The following is a 22,179-nucleotide window of genomic DNA, read 5'->3' on the forward strand; positions in this document are numbered from 1 at the left end:
AAACTTGAGGCCCAGACAGAGAGGTTGGTGAATGGATTAAAAATGGATGTGAAAAATCAATAGCAATAGAACAGGGAGATTAGAGCCTGCAAAAGAAATGATTATTTCTAAAGGGATCACATCTTGGGATATATGGGGCTTGGAGGCAGTTTACACTGAAAACAGCCCAAAAGAAGAGCCCATGGAGTGACTTCAGGATGATGGAAAGTGAATCAACCTTAAGCCATGGCCAGAATATAGGATCCAATAGCCCTGTATCAGAAGTAGAGGATGGCTTCCTTGTGGCCTCGATGCTTCTTCCAGACTCTCCCAATCTTATTTGGTAGCACACACAGTCACCAATTAGAGGAAGATTTTCCCTGGTGGGAGGAAATACGTAGCTATCTACTGGATTGTGTGCAAAGCCCAAAATAATTTAGGTGAGGGCCTTTCTACTGATCTGGAATATTTCAGCATGGTACTCAAGGACGGGAAAGACACAAGAAAGCAACATTTAATAATTCTAAAAGTATCTCCTCTAATCTTGACATATTTATTAATCAAGAGAGCCTTGTGGAAAGCAACCATTATTATTTATATCTTGCAAAAGAGGAAATTGAGGCTTGGAGATGACTCTGAAATCTCTCCAGGAAAATATAGTTAGCCAATGGTAGAGATAACATTTCCATCATTTCCATTCAGATCCCTGCTCACCCTGAGACTCATTTCCGGCCAGTCTTCCACTTGATGACAGTGCTGTAGTCACACACTCCTTCCTGTGCCTCCGAGCTGCCAAGGTCCTTCCTGCCGCAGAATCTTTTTACCCAGTGTTCCCTCTGTCTGGAGGGATGGCCTCTTTAGATGCTTCCAGTTTCTTTCACATTAGAGTCCTTCCCTGTTTATCATTGTTAAAGTGATCTCCCCTCCCGTCTTCCCCCAGCCCAGCTGCTCTACACCACATTACCTAGTCTACCTCCTTTCTCAGCAACTCTCTCTGACATTTTCTTCTTTGTGTCTATACTTACCAGTCAATTGTCGATCAGCTGACCTCCCACTGAGGGCATAGTCTTTGTCTTCCTCTATTTTGTGAGTATTCCTAGAGCCTGGCACAGTGCCTGGTACAATGTGGGTATTCACATTTATTGAATAAATGTGTGAATAAATGAATGCATGAGAGAGGTTTCTAGCCCAGGTGTATCTAAATCTAAAACCTGAGTTCAATTTCCTCCACCAAGCTGGCTCCTTTGGTAAAAGCACAGCAGCTTTGAGGTTAGTGACATAGGTAGAGCAGTTGCTGAGGCACTGCTCGTGAAGGTGGATGGGAGGGTGTTAGCACTTTTTCCTTTCTGTGAGTGGCAAGTGACCAAAACAGTTCACTCTGAAAAGCAAGGGGGAATTGAGATTAATGAAAACATGCTACTTAGAGTCAAAAATCCTCCAAGATAGAAGAAAAGGGAAAATGTCAAAAAATGAATAAAAATACAACAGAGCCTATCCTTCCCTTTTCTCAATTTAGATCAGCCAAATAATAGCTGATATTGTTTGTTTCAGTTTATTTAGCCACTGTTACGTGCTACCCACAATGTGCTATTTGCATGGGTTATCTCATGCACATGACCATTCACAACTGCACATTGCAACTGCTACTAATATCATTCTCATGCCATCTTAAAAAAAACAAATGGAGCTCAAAGATGTTAATCAATTTGCCCAAAATCACATCATTTCTGAATAGCTTTGCTGGGACTTTCATACAGGTTTGCTGACTCCAGTGCCTATGACAGTCTGAAGTACTGGAAATAATTTAAAACCATTCTGGTGAGGAAAAGAGAATGAAGGAAGAGCAGGAGAAGATATTCCAAATTAGAGACCATTGTGGACAACTTTCCCAGTCTACCAAGATCCTAATGGTGTAAATACTACTGCATCTAGAATATACTTCTCAGCAGTGCCCAGAACCCATAGTGCAGAAGCTGTTTACACAAAAAAGAGAAAAGAGGCAAATATGAAATATATTCACTGATCTCATTCTTAACTTTTCCCTTCCCTCTCCCAGGGTATCTCAGTGAAGCTTTCTGTAAATCTTTGGCCATCAACCAATAACTTTGGTTTTGGCCGTTAAAAATAATTCTTCAATGACTCCTGAAAAATGAAGCACTAGCCCTCAAACTTCATGGATTTCCAGGTCTTGAGTCTATTCGAACAGAGACACAGTGACATCTATGTTTATTGTCTTCCCATGGCTTGGTTGGCCAAATGTGCCTGTAGGAATGGTCTTCCCAGAAGCCCAAGGTGCCTGGCGCCATGGCCAATCCTTGTGTAATCCCTATGCCTCCTAGCAGTCTTCCCGAAAATGCATATTTATCTCATTCATCCTCCACTTCATAACCCTGTGGCCCTACCAGGTGCAGGAACATAACTCATAAGAAATATTAACATTGGCTGTTTATCATGGAGCTTGCAAAACAGAAAAGCAATAAAAGTGCAGGCATGCTCACTCAATTACCATTGAAATAGATATCACAAAAATTATTCAGTGTCAGAAATCTAATTTTGTATGATATTTCTATATATTTCCACTGCTAATTTTTCTTCCTTCCAGTATTAGTGAATTAATATGCTTCAAATGCCCCTCAAGCTACCCTAGAAAAAAAAATACGACTTATTTAGTTGAGCTACCCAAATCCATTAGACAAATTTCCTTTACAGCAAAGCATTGATGAATGAAATGTCTCATGCTAATGTAAGAATAATCAATTTAGAATGCTTATGACAATTAACAAAGCTGAAGATACGCCTTGAAGGCTCCATGCTTTGTCAGCCCTGATTTGGATTAAACTTGTGCTAATGGGATCATTTTTCTTCCAAAAGGTATTCTTTTTAGGCAGACCTATCAATTAATATGAATTATGCATGTATAAAAGTACTAATGTCATTAATTAGACAAATTAATTTTTATGATGCAGTGGATAGACTAACACTAGATTATATGTGATAACTTTCCCCACGGCGCCCGCCGATTTGAAATAAATGAATAGTTTATATTTGTGTGCTTTCCATAGACTCAATCGGGATTAATCAGGCTGGTCTCTGGGCGGGAGATGGTTGAGATACTGCATATTCTTGATGGTCTTCTCAGCCAGAGGGGTCATTTCAGAGACAACAGAGCCCAAATTGCAACAGAGAGAAACTTTAGAATAATGCTACGCAAGGTTGTGGGGGAAGTTAGTAAATTGTAAGCATTTGTGCTGGCAAGTTTTAATTGATTATTTTCCCCAAATTTACATGCTGTTGTCCAGGTAGACTAAAAAATACAAATAAAGATCAGAAAATAAAGAGTAGGGGGAAAAAGCATTTTGCAACTGTTGCATTGACAGACATAACTCATTAATGTCGGTCAAATTTGATTGGCACAATAGTTATCTTCTAACTCTGGGTCTAATTTGTAATTTTTTAATCGAGTATGAGCTAGATTAATTTTCAAATTCATGGAAACATTGATTTTTTCAAGCCTAGTAAGTTACCTAAAGTGTTAGAGGATGAAGACCATCTGTTAAACTAACTGGTTAAACTAACTGTTATGTTTTCAATGTTTGTGTCTCTCCAAAATTCATGTTGAAACTTAACCCTAAATGTAATAGGATTAAGAGGTAGGGATGTTTGCAGGTGATTAGATCATAAGGAATCCTCCCTTGTAAATGGGATTCATGGCCTCATAAACGAGGCTTCACATAGCATTCATAATTTTTGCCCTTCCATCTTCTGCCATGTGAGAACACAGAAACAAGGCATCATCTTGGAAGCAGAAGCAAGCCTTCACCAGACACCAGATATGCTGCACCTTGATCTTGGACTTCCCAGCCTCTAGAACTATGAGAAATGAACTTGTGTTGTTTAAAAATTACTCAGTCGATGATATTTTGTTGTAGCAGTCTGAATAAACTAAGAGATTAGTCATCACCTTTCTCATCCATTTTGCAATAAGGCTTATGATTCCAACAAAATGACAGCCATGAGGAAAGTAAGCCCGAAATGCTTTAACCCCTTTTATTGCTTTTTACTCTTTAAATCTTGCTTTGCAGAAACTTGATACATGAACCTTAAGTTTTCCAACAGGGATAATTGATGACTTTAACAACATATCCTAAAGTCAAACGACTGTATCCCATCACAGCAAGGCTGGTAGGAGTTACAGCAAGCTGGTATAACCTAGGTAATGTTCAAAAGTTAGGCACGAGAGGTCAAAAGTTATCTCTTGCCCAAGGTTCACACAGCTTCTGCCTGGATCGTGGTAAATGCTCAATCAATGTGGGTTAGAAAAAAAATAAGTAAAGGTATTCATTTAGCTAAGAATTTGACATGGGTTCATAAAACATGGTACATCACAGAGACACTGAAGACATTTACTCTGTATTCTCAGTGTCCTTTGTTGCATTCCATGATGGTATGGCATGGTCATAAAAAGCAAGCTCTTTGAGGACAGAGAGTCCTTGATTCAAAGCATGGGGTTTTCCACATTCTGGCTAACTAACACTGGGGGTTCCATGTTGCCTTCCTCATTGAGCAGCCATAAGGCTTCAGTGAGATGGTGGTAAGTATCTGCATCTTTACCTCTTACAGCAAAGCATAAAAGATATTAGGGACTTCTTAGAAGAAATGTTGCCTTTGTCCATAATTAAATACCTCCCTGGGCACATATACTGATGAGTAGTAGAATGGACTTAAGCCTCACAGGGAGATAGGACATGGCATCCCATTCTCCACTCAGTTCTGACTATAAGGTCATCTTTTTACAGTAAGAGGTAGGTGGGGGAGGAGATAATGGAGTGAGTCAAATAATGGATTTAAACCTTACTCCTACCATGTACCAGCAGTGTAACCTTGGGCAACCTCTCGAAGCTTTCTTTTTTGTCTTTAAGATAAGCATAATGATAGGGTCAATCTCAAATAATATGATTAAATGCATTAAAACTCTCCTGAGGCAGGAGAATGGCGTAAACCCGGGAGGCGGAGCTTGCAATGAGCTGAGATCCGGCCACTGCATTCCAGCCTGGGCGACAGAGCGAGACTCCGTCTCAAAAAAAAAAAAAAAAAAAAAAAAAAAAAAAAAAAAAAAACTCTCAAAGTGCTTAAAACAAGAACTAGCACATAGTTTGCAAGTCATCAATAAATACAAGTAAAATTTATTTAACATCTATTGTTTTCTAAATACTTTAAAGACATGATCTAATTTAAGCTACACTACATTCTTGAGAGGTTACTGTAAATAACCCCATTTTACAGATGAGAAGATTGAGGCTTAGAGTGATCATCTTGCTCAAGGTCACCCAACTAATAAGTGAAAGAGGAAGGATTTGAACTTGGGTTGCCTGAGAATTTATTTAATGGGACTGGGGAGTGCTGTGAGAATAAAGTCTAGAAGTTAGAAACAGGAACCTCTTCATTTTGAGAAGCCTATGACTCATGGAAAAGAGAGAGGGTGCTGGCCATGAAGGTCGAATACAGGGTGGGTTGGGTGACAGTGACAGCTACTCTGGCCATCAGTTAGGCACACCTACTTGGAGTAGCTATTATTAATGGGGCAGATATTAGTATCTTCATTTTATTGATTTGGTTAACTGGTTTATCTTAGATCACAAAGTTGGCACACAAATACTAGTCTGTCTTATTTCTCAGCCTATATTATAAACTTTTACACTATAAGGTTTAAAGATGTCTGAATACACAATGATGTACCAATTGGGAATGCCTCATCTTCCAGTCACCTGTCTCTTCTCCTTACTCTTGTCTTGTTGTTATCTGTGATAACTAAGACTCTACAATCACCCCTTACTAGTTTCTGGAGGAGGAGAAAACAGCTTATAGAAGCCAATCCTATAGCTGTGAAAGGAAGCAATCTAGTCTAGACCAGCAAAGTGGTGGCGGGTTATGACCAAGGAGAGTTTCATTTAATAATATCTATCAAAAAGATTTGCTTTCTGGGGTGTCATGCAATGATCTAAATCAGATTTACAAACCTCTATATATCTATGATGTCAAACACATCTTTTAGCAGGTTGAGATTCCAGAGCAGGTAACTGTATTTATCTGTCTAGTCATGGTCTTCATTCAGAGATGGATGGTCATGTTACTCAAGACGGGACAATGATACTACATTCCTGGGCTTTTGTTGAAGTGGAAAGTATCTGCTATAAGGATGATGTAAGCTTGGAGCTTTGAGAGGACCAGGATTTTGAGGGAGTCAGCCTGAGAATGAAGCCAGCACATGGGAAAGCAGAAACCAGAGATGGGGCAAGAGACATTGAATCCTAATGGCATCAGGTGAACATTGGGATATATTCTTCTCTGAAGCCAGATAACCTAAACTTTTCAGTTATGTGAACAAAAGTCTCCATGTTTGTTTACGTTTGTCAAGTTTTTGTTACTTGTATCTGAGAGATCAGAATAATACAGAACAGAAAATAACCAAACCCAACAATATCAATGGTTTCTAATAGCAGAGTCTGATAGTCACTCAAATTCACTAAACATTCCTAGAGACTTGTTATTTGAATGAAGCTACCTAAAATTATGGTGGGAGGTTTTTCTTTTGTTTTCTTTTTCTTTTTTTTTTTTTTGACAGTTACACTTCAGCACATGAAATTCTCGGCTACCAGATTACTTTAGACACAATTTTATAAATGTGTCTATTTTATAAATATTTCTTGAAGTCCTTTTTGGTTGTTGTTACAAAGGAGATTACATAATTTGTTAATTCAGTGTGAGTGAGGGTTTCCTGGGAGAGTGAAATGACCGCTGATCTATATGGTTCAGCCACAGTGGACTTAATATTCAAAGGAAATGGTCATTTAGAAACCAGCATTCACTTGTTCATCTACATTTCTTTCTTCCTTGGTATCTACATTTTAGTTATCAGCCAAATCTTCAATAGTCTCCATTTTTATTCTGAATATAAAAAATTTCCCATGATGCTTAAAATTGAGCAAACGTGTTCTATTGATTACTTGAGCGAATCATCGATAAGATCAACAATTTTTCCTTTAGTCATTCACTATATCTTGTGTAAACAAGTGAGTACTGAGTGGTGCGTTTACTCCTCTCCTCACCATCCTAAGGGCATTGACAATGGCATGAAGACACCGGACCAGTTCTAAAGCCGTGGAAGATTTGGGTCAGCAAGGCCCTGTAGATGCAATATTTTCCCAAAACATTTTCCATTCTCTGATCACTTTTGTTTCCCTGAAAACTTCAAAATAAGGTTGTGGTTAAGATTGTAGTCTTTGGAATCTGATGACCTGATGTACATCATTGCTTTATCACTTCTTAGCTACAGGCAAGTTACTTAATCCCCGATTTATCTGTACAAAGGGTATAGTGCCAAGTCAGCAAGTTCATTTGACAAAATTATTGAATATCAACTATCTACTGACAAACCAAACCAGGCACCTTTCTAGGTGCTTTGAGACACAAAAAGCAAAATAGATGAAATTCTCCGCTCTCATGAAGCATATGTGTGTATCTGTGTGTGTGTGTGTGTGTGTGTATATATATATATATATATATTTTAGAGACAGATTCTCGCTCTGTCACCCAGTCTAGAGTGCAGTGGCACAATCATAGCTCACTGCAACCTCGACTCCCTGGGCCTAAGCTTTCCTCCCGCCTCAGCCTCTTGAGTATCTGGAACTATAGGCGTGTACCACCATGACTGACTAATACTTTATTTGATTTCATTTTTTTAAAAAGATGAGGTATCGCTTTGTTGCCCAGTCTGGTCTCAAATTCCTGGGCTCAAGTGATCCTCCTACCTTAGCCTCCCAAATTGCAGGGATTACAGGCATGAGCCACCATGCTTGGCCATAAAGTCAATATTCAAGTCTGTCTTGGCATAATGTTGGGGGAGATTCAATGAGATAACGCCAGTAAAATGCTTAGTACTGCACCTGGCAAATAGTAAATGCTCAAGAATAATGCTAGCTTATGTCGTCAAAAAAATGCAATTAGTATTAGCATTTGCTAACAGTATCATCGTTAGCATCACTGATATTATAGGGACCTAATTGTCCCACTTGGTTCTGCCTACTCTCAAATCCAAGACTACACCTTTCAAGAAGAGGCCCCAAACCTAAATGTTAGACCTTTTTACCAGAGTCTCTTTGTGCTCCTTGAAGACTTGATGATGGGCCACTCCCTTTATTGACTCACCAAAGTGAAAGCTTGTTTCCCCCAAAATACCTCCCTGGTCATTTACACTCTGAAAAAGGAACAGTTTACTACAAGATGAATACTATAACAGAATTGTATTCTCTTGTGTTACAAGGGAAGAGTTACATTAACTCAACAGTGCTTGGCCTCCTTGTTGGCTATATGGAATCACAGGGCTTTGAGGACACCACGTGAGGCTCAGCTTTCACTGTCTTTTTTGTCTGAGATGCCACTTGCCAGCTAGACATTCTCTGTGCAAAATCCAAGACTCTCTATGCTGTACAAGTTGGTAACATGGCAAGTCAACTAAGGTTCTTTGGTTGCAAGCATCAGAAACCAACTCCAACAAATATAAAGCAAAAAGGCAAATAATTGGTAGAATATGGGGTAGTTGCCACAAGCCATGGAAAAGTTAACACACCGTGGTAAATACTACAGTTATCCCAGCAGGGATCAGTGCAGCATGATCTAATGAATTGTCTCTTCCAGGCATTCCCTCAAATGGAAGTTTTTCTTTTGTTAGTGGTTAGTTCCTTGTATGTCAGTTATGGTGAATTCACCCCTTACAGCAACCCCAAATGCAATATATAATCGATTTCCTTTAACAACATCTTCTAATGATCATGGTTGGGTGTCTCGATGACTAGACAAAAAATATGAATAGTTTCATCTGTGACTTAGCATGTGCTCATCTCAAGAGAAAATATTGGTAGAGTTCTTAAAAACTGCAGCCTGCATCAGTCTGGTCAAAACATTAAGACACGAACCAGCAGATGTTTTTGGAATTAAGACTCACGTGGTCCTCATGGTGGAAGGCAAAACCCAGTCCTTGTGCTACTTCTGTCTGCTCTTCAGAGAGCAATATGTTCTCAGGGCTCCACATAGGGAGCTGTTTTTCCTACAAGCACTGTGGAAACTCAAAACTCCTGGGACTTAAATTGCTAACCTTTACCCAGACTCAAAGTTTTTTTTTTTCTTTTTAATAAACTTTATAATTGAGTAATAACAGAGAGAAAAGTACATAAATCATACATGTGCAGCTCAATAAATTTTCACAGTGAACATACACCTGTGTGTCCACTACCCAGATCAATACATAAAATATAATCAGCACTGCTAGTTTTGTTTATATCTCCTTCAATTGAAACCCATCTCTTCCTCAAGATAATCTGTTTCTTGACTCTTTATAACATAGATTAACGTTATCTGTCTTCAATTTGTTTAAAGGATGTTGAAATCAAATAAAATATAGTGATGAATCTTAAGTGTCAAACATTTTACTCAGGAAGCAAGAATTGCAATTCAGGGTATACACACAGACTGGGCGGACTTCAATAGTTCCTAAAAACAAAGAGAAGGTTGGAGGTTTTATAAAAAGAAGAAATGTTGTGTATTATTTTTCCAGGAAGTTCATCCGCAATACTAAGGTTTTGGGGAGCTGCTAAGTTCTAACTGGTAACTGAGGGCAGTGAGTAAAACCAGTCTTTACCCACAACAGCCTGTTTCAGTAGCTTTTAGATAAAACTAGTTTCAGGTTACAACAGGCAGTTTCAGCAGCCAGGGCTGGCCTGGCCTTCATCTCAACGTAATGAGTACCCATTGCTCTACATATTCATCAACATTTAGTATTTTTAGACTTGGTGTATGTAGATATATCTCATTATAGTTTTAATTTACATTTCTCTAATGACTAATAAGTGGTTTTTAAAATACGTTTCTTGGCTGTTTGGATTTCCTCTTTTGTTAAGTGCCTGTTCAAACTTTCTTATATCTTATGCCATTGGTTGTCTGTCTTGCTATTGATTTGTAGAGTTTATTAGATATGTGGATTGCAATATCTCCTCCAACTCTTTATTTGCCTTTCTACTCTCTTAATTTTAAAAGTGCGATTTATCAATCACTTTCCTTTAAGTTTGGCACTTTTAAATTTACTTTTAAGAGATCATTGCATACTCCTCGTTCATACAAATATTCTGTCGTCTTCCAGAAAGTTATTGTTTTACAGTTTATATTTAGATCTGCAATCTACCTGCAACTCATCCTTTCTTCTGGTGTGAAATGAAAACCAAGATTCACTTCTTTTTCTCTACAGATATCCAACTGGTCTAGCACTATTTATTGAAAAGCCTCCTTTCCCCACTGCACTGTAGTCTCACATTTGTACATCAATATGGGTCTGGGGTTTTGTGTGCTTTCTATCCTGTGTAATTTTTTGTGTATCTATTAATGAACAGATACCATGTTATCTTAATCACTATAGCTCTATATAAGTCTTGATGTTTGGAAAATGTAAATCATCTAGTTTTTTTTTTTTTTTTTTTCATCAAGCCAATTTCACTATTCTTGACCCTTTGCCTTACATATAAATTTTGAATCAGCTTGTCAGTTTTCCCAAAAGGGAACTCTTAGGATTTTAAAAATGTAGATGGCATTGAATCTATGAAACAATATGGGAGAGTTTCCATCTTCATTTAATGAATTTTTAAATGCATAAATATGATACAGCTTTTCTCTTACTTAAGTTTTTAGAAATTATCACAATAATGTTTTGTAGTGCTTCTGTAATAGCTTATAAATCCTTGTTTAGACTTATTTTTAAATATATAACATTTTAAAAGGGTTTTGAATGGTAACTTTAAAAAATTTTGTTTCTTAGTTGATAGCTAAATTTATTTAATTTTTATAGTTGATCTTGAATGTCTGCCTGATACTTTATGTATATAATTTTATATTATTAAATGCAGTTTGAATTCTCAAATAAAGTTATTTTGTTATGATGTAATATACTGTTTCATATCATTGACATGAATTTACTAATTTTTAAATAAGTTTTATTTATATTTATGAGATAGATTAATCTGTGTTTCTCCCTTTTCTAATATCCTCTTACATTTTAATATCATAAGAATGTTTCTTCTTTTTCTCTTCTCTGGAAGACTCTGTGTAAGATGGTGTTGTTTCTGTCTTAACTGATACAATTCAGTTCTTAAGCAATATGGACCTAGCACTTGTTTATTTGTGTGTGCTTGGGGGGTGCAGGGCTTGCTTATAGGTTATTAATTATGCATGTGATTTTTAGTAGATACATGACTATTCATATATTTCACTTAGTTGTATTCAATTGTGTTTTTCTATTTGCTGATTATGTCTAAATTTTTTAATGTATTAGCTTAAATTTATTATATTTAAAATTGTCAGAGTGACTCCTTATTATCTGTTCATTACTGAGGTCAATAATTTGTAATATGTGTGCATAGGTATATGTGTGTTGTGAGTCCCCAAGACAATGCTCAGACTTCATGATTCAATAGAAGGACTCACAGGATTCAGCAAAGCCGTACTCATGCTTATGGTTTATTGTAGTGAAAGTGCACACATTAAAATCATCAAAAGGATTTTCTGAAGTCCAAAAGAAATGAAGTACAATCTGCTAGGTGTTGTCTCCCCGAGGAGTCACACAGATGTATTTAATTCTCCCAGCAATGATGTGTGATAATACACACAAAGTTCTATCAACTAGGGAAACTCACCTGAGCCTTGAGACCCAGAGTTTTTACTGGTGGTCAGTCATGTAGCCATGCAACAGTTGCGTGACTGACTTCAGCTACTTGATCATATTCTAGTCTCCCAGTTCAAAACCAGGCATTCACCATAAATTATGTTTCTAGCATAAACTATGTGATTAAACTGGTATGATGTGGCCCAAGGCCTCAGACATAAAAATACTCTTGTCAGGCAGAATATTCCACGGGCTCAGTGCTCACCTCCCAGGAGCCAGGCAAGGGCCAGTCTTGAACATAGATTTGTCTTAGGAATGTGCTGGATTTGCTGATTTTCTTAGGAATATGCCAAGTTCTGCTGATTTTTTTTTTTTGCATACTTTCTTTTCTTGATCATCTTCATTCTTGCCAGGTTTTATCTATTGTATTAATCTTTTTAAGAAACTCCTTTTTAGCTTTGTTGATCTTCTTTATTTTATTCTTAATTTTATTAATTTCTGCTATAGTCTTTATTATTTATATTCTTCTTATTTGGGTTTAATTTCCTCCTTTTCTAAGCTCTTGAGATAAACATATTAATTTTCAATCTGTCTACATTTTAATAAAAGCCTTTAGGGATACCAATCTCTCACTAAGCATGGCTTTAGCTGCATCCCAAAATATTTACTGTGTTGTGCTTTGATGAAGCTCAAAATATTTTCTAATTCCCATTCAGGTGTTTTTCTTTAATGCATGTGTTATATATAACTGTGCTGCTTAATATCCAAATATTTGAGGATTTTTTATATTTTTAAAAATTAATATCAAAGCTAATTGTGCTATGATTGGAGAATATACTGTAGGTAGTATCAGTCCTTTGAAATTAATTGACATTTCTTTTATGACCCAAAAATATGTTGGTACATATTCCATGTCTATTTAAACAAGAAAGTGCATTCTTCAATTGTTGGGTATAGTGTTGGGTAATGTCTATTAACTGAAATATGTTAATAATATAGTGCCAGTCTCCTGTGTTCTACATACAAATTTGAGTAAGTAAACATTTAAATTTATTTTATATTCCTGATTATTGTTTCATTTAACATAAAATTCTCGTCTTTATGACTTACTTTGGCTTAAAATATACTTTTTCTAATGTTAGCCTAGCTGCATCAACTTAATTTGGTTAATTTTAGAATGGTATGTTTTTAGTGGTAGATACTTTTACCCCATTTGTAAACATATATTGTTTTGTTTCTTGTAAGCAGAATATCATTATGTTTTGAATTTTTATCTAATCTCACAATCTTTTTCATGTAATGGGAACATTTAATCTGAATAAATTTAATTACTAACATATGTGTTTATATCTACCATTTTAGTGTTTGTTTTTTATTAGTCTCATAGATTTTATGTTCCTTCTTCTCTTCTTTTGTTACCTCTTGTGATAAATACAGTATTTTGAACTTTTTCATTTTTCACTCCATTAATTGTTGGTTATATATAATTCTTTTCATGGTTAAACTAGATATTCCAATACGAATTCTTATTATAGTACAATAAAAATTAGTATTTTTACCAACTAATTTCTGCTATATGCAAAGGACTTAGAAAAATTTAATTGTATTCAACCTCATCAATTCTATATAATAACAATACACTGTTAATTTGTATTTTAAACCCCATAAAGCATTGTTTGCGTAGATAATATTTAGATTTACCCACATATCTATATCTTTTTTGTTTCTTAGGCTTTTCTTCATTTTTATGTTCCTATCTGACTGAGTAATCTAGCAATTCTGATTGCCACCTTATTTCTTTTAGGACAGATCCTTTGCTGACAAATTATTTCATATTTTGTTTGTGTTGAAATACTTTTTTTACCTTCATTTTTGGAGGATATTTTCACTTGATACAGAGTTATAAGTTGAGAAGATTTTTGTTTTCAGCGCTTTAAAACATATCTTTTTGGTGTTTATCCATTGTTTTTGTTGAAAATGTTCTTCAGTCTTGTTGTTTATCTCCAGGTAAAGTGTCTTTTTTCATCCCTACTTTCTCTCTATGACTATCTGCTTTTTCATTTATCTTTGTTTTGTTTTTAGAAGTTTTTTATTGTGTGCCTAGGTATGTGATTTAGAAAAAAAAATTCTTACTTTTTACTTACCTCATTTGGGCTTACAGAGCTTATGCACTTTGTAGCATAATGACTTCTAAAATTCTTGATTACTATCTTTTTAAGTCTTTTTGTTGCTTAATTCTGTCTCTCCTATTTATTAACCCTTCAATTACATTATGTTAGACTTTGTATGTGTTCCCCATTTTTCTTGCTCTCTATGCTTCAGTCAATATTTTCTATTGACTTGTTTTCTATTTGACTAATTCTTTTCCTGACATGTTTTATTTTCCATTTAACCTGTCTGTTGAGGTCTTAATTTCAATTATTTTTCAATAATATAATTTCTATGTTATTATTTTTATACATTTCAATTCTCTAATGATATTCTTCATCTTGTTATCTAATTTACTGAACCTATTAATCACAATAATCTTAAAGTCTGCATCTGCATATACCTATGTCTGGATTGCCTACGCTTCTGTTTTATTTCAATTTTTTTTCTTCTTGACTTTTCTTTATATAGTTCTGTGTCTTTGTAGTCTGGCAATATTTTATTGAGTTGCAGTTATTGTGTAAGGAATCTGTGGAGGTTCTAGGTGATGCTATCTATATCTAAAGATGTTCTATTTTGTCTGTCAGGCAGTTAGAGGAGGGATAAATCATCGTAGTTCAGTCTAGAATGAAACACATGTGATACTGAGTCTACTTCTGAATTTCCCTTACTCCCAAGACATGACTATTCACTGGTGCCCCTGGAAAGCCAGAAATAGTTGCCACAAACCCTTCTTTCCTTGGCAGACCCCAGGCTACAGTTTTTTTTTTTTTTTTCTTCCCAGCACCATGAGACTGTCAAAAGCTCTCAGCAGTGTCTCAGCCTCTGGGCTGCTACTTATGAATTGCCAAATGCCTTACCTGAAAAAGTTATGTGTAATGCTGAACTGGTCTCTCTATGCTTCTCTTGTCTGTAGGATTTTCCCCTCTCAAAGCCTGGCTACCATGCAAGTTCTAAATTCCGATTTTTATCTCCCCAGGCCAAAACTCCTCAGTTTCTTCTTGTAGCTGATATATTTTACTTAGTTTTATATTCTCCCACTCTTTGCTGCTTATGAGCCAGCCTCAAGTAGAAAAGTGCTACAGACTTTCAGGTTTAACACAATGCATTTATTCTTTCTACAAGAACACGGTTCTTTAAATTTTGATTGCCACAGCTCTCCAGTGTCTTCAGATGGATTTCTAAAATGTTTATCCAGCTTTTCTAATTTTTCCAGTGGGAGGATTGATGTGATACAAGCTGTTCTGAAAGGAAGATGGTTATAATAATAATCATATACCATAAAAACTTGTAATCTTATTGCAGGTATTACAAACTCAAATTTCTACAGAGATTAGGCAAGTGAAATAAATGAGAGAATTATGCCTGGTAAGGACTGCCAAAGTGCAAATCACATGATCTGTCTAAAAAGGGAAGTGCTATATGTTATCCACCTTGGGCTTACCAGTGAAAACCAGCAACACAGATGTATGTATCATCTTTAGACTATATGCAGCCATAGGATGACAGCTGCCATTCTCTTTCTTTTTATTTTCTAAAGTCTATTGTTTCCTAGACCATATTTTGCTGTATTCAAATACTATATTTATAATTAAATACTTAGTAAGCATCAAAGAGAGGAATTTCAATGGGAATTTGAAGAAAAGAAAGATCGCTTTCAGCTGGCTGATCTGGAGAGAAAGAGGAACTGGTTACACTTTCATAGAGCATTCCTAAGGAATGAACTGGGCAGAGATAGAGGGCCAGGAACTAGCAGGTTGCTTTAGGGAATTAGGAGTGAAAGAAAGTAAAACAGCATTTCTCCACTTCAGGAGGGTGCTAAACAAGTCTGGGTTTAGTCTTGTGCTCCAGAGTAAGTGACCTGAAGCCTGATCCTTAAAAAGGAACCACCAGTGTCTTTAACAGAGAAAGTGAGAGACCCACCAACACCTTCTGCTATCGGGTCAGTTTTTCAGCCTCATAAACAAGCTCCTGTGTATGTAATTATAACTAATATATGGGAGGAACGGACAGGGATGAACAGATGTTGGAACCAAATGAGGATATAGAGAACACAACAGTGTGGTATAAAAAACCTGAGTTTATATGGTGCAGCTGGCTGCATTGCATGCTTTATTATTATTATTTATTTACAAGGTGTGGCATCTGGCCTTCTATTGTCAAACCTCAATTTTTCTTGCAGTTATTTCTATCCTAATACAAAGGCACTCAGGCAACACAGGTGAGAAACTTAGTTAAAAATCTCCTCTGAAAAGGAGATCCAAGGAATTAGAAAGAAAGGTGACCTGGAGGCTCCATTGGAGCTAAATGGGCTCAGTTTTATTTGCCTGTATTTTAATCTGGACTCTGTGAGTCTCTCAAAGCTGAGGTCTATTTTGCCTGTGTCGACATGATGCTAGTCAAGCAGGTTAATGGATTTTCCCCTACTGAGACGCCCACTGAAGTGGAGCTATATAGAGCTAGGCAGGAAGTTAGAAGATGGAAGAAAATACATGCTATTGACAAGAGTGAAATCTGACCTAAATATACCCTCAACTCATTCTAAATGAGTCCCCTGGAATTGTCCTTGCTCAATCACTAGTTTTCAAACGACCTCCACAGTTGGAGAACCCACACCTTCTACAGCAACATGGCAGCTTTGTAGAGGTGGTCACTGAGGGTCATGGACTTCCTGTGGTCCAGTGTTAATTTTGTTTTTATGTTTCCTGGGTTTTGAATCATTTTCAGTGGAGAAGTCTGTGTAACCTCTTTTATCCTCAGCCTTATATTATGTGTGTCAACCAGCTTGAGTGACAGTAGAGTATTTGGGTTAAAGCAAATGTCTTTACATCTAGGTGGTGTAGATTCATATTTTCTACCTACCAAGCTGTGTTGATTGGAAGAGTTGCTTAAATATCTAGTCCTTAGCTTCTTCATCAATACCATGGAATAATCCAATCTACCCCACAGTCCTGTAGGTAGTATTAATCAAAACAATATATGGAAAGTACATGACATAGTGCCTAGGACATAATATCTACAAAATAGTACCTAATATATTTAATACTACCTTCCTTCTGTGCCTCAGCTATGATAGAGTTGTAAGTATAAATTGGCTCATATCATTTATTTCCAGGTGGTTTTTTTGTTTGTTTGTTTGTTTTTGCTTCATGAATAAATTTGTTCTCTTAGCATATCCCTACTCCTGTTTCCAAACTTAAAATGTTGCCCTTTCTGAGAAGTACTCCCTGACTTTCCCCATCTTCCTGAGTCCATCACTTCCTCTGGAGCACCGTGGTAGAGCAAGCACATTATTCATGCTCACCTCTTCATCTCAGCACCCTCAAGTGCAGCTTTTCACTGTCGTGCAATTAGTAATATATATGCACATCTTCCCTACTTAATGCTGAGTGGACCCACATCCATCAATCCCAGGCTTTTGAATATTCTGTTTCCTGAGCTGCTTCTAGGGCAAAGTCAAGGTCTGCAAATGTTGGTAATGTAAGGGTAGATGAGAAAGTAGGCCACCTATTGCAATAGACTCTCATAATTTGAGCAGAGTTTCAGCTTCTCATAGTCCATTTGTATCTGTCCTCCTTGCTGGGTCTCCTATATTGCCATTAAAGATCAGAGGTCATTGATTGAAGCTAGCTGAATTCTCATTTTGTTTTCAACCCCACTCCACCAGTGCATGGCATCTGAGGGCCGCTGCAGCTTCCCACAGCATGAAGGAGCTTGGCCTTCTGACTAGGAATATTACTTCTCCGCAAAGAAAATATTTATCACATCATTTAGAAGCTTCTGTGACCTACTGCAATTTTGGAAATTAGCAAATAGTCCTTGTTCATCTTGCAGACGGTATTTGATTATTGGATTAATGTGCAAAAAGCCCCTATTTTGTGGCACCAAATATTTACTTTGGAGACATTCTCTGGTTTTATCACGGATTTGCCTTGTACTGTCAACAAATTACTGCAGTGTACATAATGAACTATGGGAAGAAAGAAAATATACACAGGGTTAGACTTGCTTGGAAACATATATTTTGCTTTTCGGGAGGGGATCAGTGAAGAGTTGACATCCGGTCACCCACTGACTTTATCTTGTGACCCTATCTCATAAATCATGCAGAAATTTTGCTTTTTATTTTAAGCATTTGGGCTGCTTTAAAAGTATAAGCCAGATGTCTATGCCCAGAGTTCAATTTTAGGGCTTAGTTCTGTATCATAAAGAGTGTTTACAAATCCTCCACTAAGCCAGGTAAAACATAGTAAAATGACAACTATGGTGGGGCCGTGAGGTGGCTTTTGCCGTGGTCAGGAGGTTCTTATGTCTCTACTCAGGAAGCACCTTTCAGGAGCTACATAAATTCTCCACTTTAGAAGAAATATTTAGAGATTTAGAGGATGAAAGTATGGCAGTTACTTAGTTCTCTTACTGACATAAGAGAACTATATTTGGGCATGTTTGGGCAAAAGAAAAAAAGCCATCTTCCCTGGTAACTGGATAATTTTTGGACATGCTTCCATCCTTGAAATGGGAATCAGTATGAAAACTGTCCACTTGTCCATTCAACACAGTAGCTTTCTTCCTGTGACATAGTGGCTGATAGAGAAACATTCTCTGCATTATGTTCTAAGCATACCTGTTGACTGTATAGCAAGGTTTTTGATAAACCTGTTGAACATCTCTCTGAAGCCCCCGTATCCCTCTCCCCACTTTACTTTCCAGCTTTACCACCATATCCTAGTCTAAGCTCGTGTTTTTCTTGGGCAATGCCATTTTCCTTTTATCATACCCAGCATGAAACCTTTAGGCCCTCCATTTTCTATGCTGCCTTCAGAATATGAATTTACAAATACACGAGTTTTTCTGCTCTTCACCTAAAGGCAATAATCCTTAGCCTTAATCCTTGCCCTATCTTGTATGCCAACCACGCTATTCTTGTGTGTCTACCCAACCAGGCCTTCTTCCAGACAACAGAATGTCCTCCTTCTTCTTGCTGCTACTGAGCCTTTGCCCATGCTGTTCTCCCTGCCTAAAATGCCCTTCCTACTCACACCCCTGGACCGAGATAGCATCTATTTTCCATAAGATCAGATCAAAGTCCTCTTCATAGCACTTGATTACAGTTGAAATTGTATATTGTATATTTATGTTGTAATTTTTTTCCTTAGCATAGGCCTCTCCTAATAGAGTAACAGGGAGTTCTAGAATTCAGCCTCAGAGAGGAAACTGTAGAGTGCCTCAAGGGCAGGTCGGGCTGGAAATCTATTTGTGGCTAGAAAATGGAAGGACAGAAGAACCACCACCACCACATACACACAACTGCCCCACACAGATGATTCTGTCCCTCTGCTTCCTCGACATCACAGCCAGACATTGCCAGAGCAACCATACAAATACCCAGCCCAATCCTTGTCCCTACAAAGTGAAAATCCAAAAGTATTTCTCTAACCTCAAGCCCTAATGCCCTTCCTCCCTGCTTCTACCCTTTCAGTTCACATTCTTAGAGATGCCATGTACAGATCTGGAAAGAAATAAAACAAGCTTTTAATTGTTACAGGTGTTTAAGAAAATTGCTTTTGGGTAACTGCCTGAATTTTTAGAATTTTCTATAATTAACACTTTCATAATCTCAAATAAAAAACAAACATCAAAATATAAAATATATTTTAAAACATTTAAAATATATAAGCTGATTTGTCAATATTCGGGTGCCAAAGTCAATGGTAGGACACAAAACAACAACAACAACAAAAAAAAACACATACCCAGAGTCTTGTCCATAATGCTCCCAATTGACTGTAAGCTCATGGCACCAACAGGAAACCAGAGGACGACTTTACAATATTTTTAACAGTGCTCAGCTGCTCTCAAAGTTTTGTAAACTTCCTTCTGATCTCTCCAGGATTTTCATTTAATGGAGTGGATTTATGCTGGAGAAAATTAAGGGCTGAAATTATTAAATGAGTATGACCCCAACTGTGAAAGAAATTTTTTTCACTTATTTCTTTAGGTGACAGAGTTTGGGATGAAACTGATGTGCTATAAGTTACCTGGATGATCTTTCATATTCTGTTGATTCTGTAGGACACACAGGGTCTAGCTGTATATTTGGAATAGTAAAATCCTTTAGTCTGAAAACCTTAGTTTCAAATCCCTTAGTTTCAAATCTTAGTTTGAAGCATATCATCCGTTAGTTTGAGGCAGCATCTCAATTTGGGAACACTGATGAAAGATAACACCTTGTATTTGCAGAGCACTTTTTATGATCTGTTGCTTTCTTCCCCTCTGTGTGCCTCACATCCATTATCCTACTCATTTCTTGCATCACACCATTTCATAGGTAGGATAAGTATAATTCCCCATTTACAGGTGAGGAGACTGAGCCTAGAGGGGTTAAGTGCTTCATCTAAATGAAAATAACAAGCCAACAGCAAAGAGGGCCTAGAGATTGAGGCTACTAATTTCACTGCTTTTATAATAATGTCAGTGGCTCCTACTGGGCCCCTAATACATGCCAGAGACTTGACCTTTATGAACTCCTTTAATACTCATGATAACTATACATGTATTATCTTCATTGTAAACATGAGGAAACTGAGGCTGAATTGATTTGACAAAGAAATGTAACCATGGCCACTCAGACAATGAATCTCAAACCCAGAACAGTCTGAGGGCAAAGCCCATACTGTTACCACTATACCGTCTCCCACAGGAGAGCACGCTCATATAGATTTTAGAAGCTGATGCAGTGAAGATGAGCAATAGATATTTTCACACAGTCCATATTGGTCCTTCAAATTAAACCACAAAGACCAGAGAATAAATGTTGCCAAGTTTTTCCTATGAAGGTGACGTGGAAAATGAAGACGTGGAACTTCTACTTAGCCACTGATATTTTGTTTAGGTTTGCTTAATTTGTTTATCTCAAGACAACTTTCTGGGGTTATGTATTGGAAACAGAAAAGAGAAAATTTGGGTTAATTTGGAAAAAAGAAGGTAAACAGATGAGGTTGAACTGGTATAGTATTTACTGGTTTGTTTTTGTCCTGCAGGTTTGAAAAAAATGAAGAAAGCTGATGTGAAAATTCTGTAATCTTGAGATCATATTCCTGTGAGGTTGGGGCGTGGGCAAGGAAAGTCCAGAAGAGGGAAACGGCTATCATAGTAAGGCCTGATGAAAATTCTGGAACATTGTGCATTGTGAACATGGCACAAGAGTATACAGGTCTTGGGCATGGCAGGGAAGCACTGGCTGTGATGGAGACTTCTAGAGTCACTTCCAATCTGTACTGGCCTCCCTTCGCATGAATGGAATTGTTGCTGGGCTTCCATCTGCTCAGCTATACCTCATTTTCCAGCCCCCTCGCAGTTGATTGGCCAGGTGACAAGGTTCTCATCTGTGGAACGTTACAGGAAGTCATGTGTCTGGTTCTTGAGATATTGATTTGCTTCCTCCATACTTTCTTCTCACTGGCTGGAATCTGAGTATTGGAGCAATCAGCTTCAATCATGCTGTGATAACAATGCCTGGATGTAAAGGAACAATGATTCATCGGCGACCTGGATCCATGTTGTGTAGAGCTGGGCTGCCCTCCCAACCTGGGGCCTGGTCAATAAAAGAGACACAAACTCATTTGTTCTTAATGTTTCTTGCCACGTTGGGTCTCTGTTACGGCAGCAAAACCTTACACTAATTGATACAGCAAATTGATGTAGGGGAACCCAAAGCTTTTTCTTAAGTATGCAAGTTACTCCCCAAAAATGAACCAGAAACTTATAAACAATACTATAAACCTAGAATTTCTCAAAGATAAATTTACTCTCATGAATCAAACCACAAAAACCTAAGATCACTTCTTGATCTAAAACTCTGTCTTGGTTTTTGCCTAATAAACACACAATAACTAATATATCCATATCATTTAGGAAGTATGTTTTATTCTTATAATCTCCTCTGTGACAATTATTTTTATGTTGCATTGTACTGAAAGCAGTTTATGCAATACAAAGGGCAGGTTGATTTGAGAATTTCTTCAGTTGCCATTTTTTCTCAAAATAGCAGGCTGAATCACAAAATGAAGTTTTATTTATCTTGATGTTACCATGTAATAAATCCATTCTGTCAATGAATTTCTTTGAAATGTTGTCTATTAAGAAAATAATGAAATGAATTTATTAAAAAACATGAAGACGTACAGACGTAGAACACCAGAAGTCAAAATTATGTGACTCTTTCTGTATTCATACCCACATCTATGTGTTCTATCACACGCATCTGTTCTCTCTCTCTCTCTCAACTTTTCACAGTCTATGTAAGCTTCTCAAAATAGGGCTACAAACAGGTTTAAAGATCCTGGAAC

The 22,179-nt window shown here is 37.1% G+C and overlaps 1 long non-coding RNA gene across 2 annotated transcripts in view; it reads left to right on the forward strand.

Moving 5' to 3' along the window:
* LOC105492271 (uncharacterized) overlaps positions 1-21,188 on the forward strand; it is a 51,973-nt gene extending 30,785 nt beyond the window's left edge. For both annotated transcript variants that reach the window (XR_011616444.1, XR_011616443.1), the window contains one exon: positions 20,872-21,188. This is a non-coding gene — a long non-coding RNA (uncharacterized lncRNA). The remainder of the gene's footprint in view (positions 1-20,871) is intronic.
* Positions 21,189-22,179: the final 991 nt, after the last annotated feature.

This window comes from Macaca nemestrina, chromosome 18 (genome assembly GCF_043159975.1).
Source record: "Macaca nemestrina isolate mMacNem1 chromosome 18, mMacNem.hap1, whole genome shotgun sequence".
Taxonomy (NCBI): Eukaryota; Metazoa; Chordata; class Mammalia; order Primates; family Cercopithecidae; genus Macaca; species Macaca nemestrina.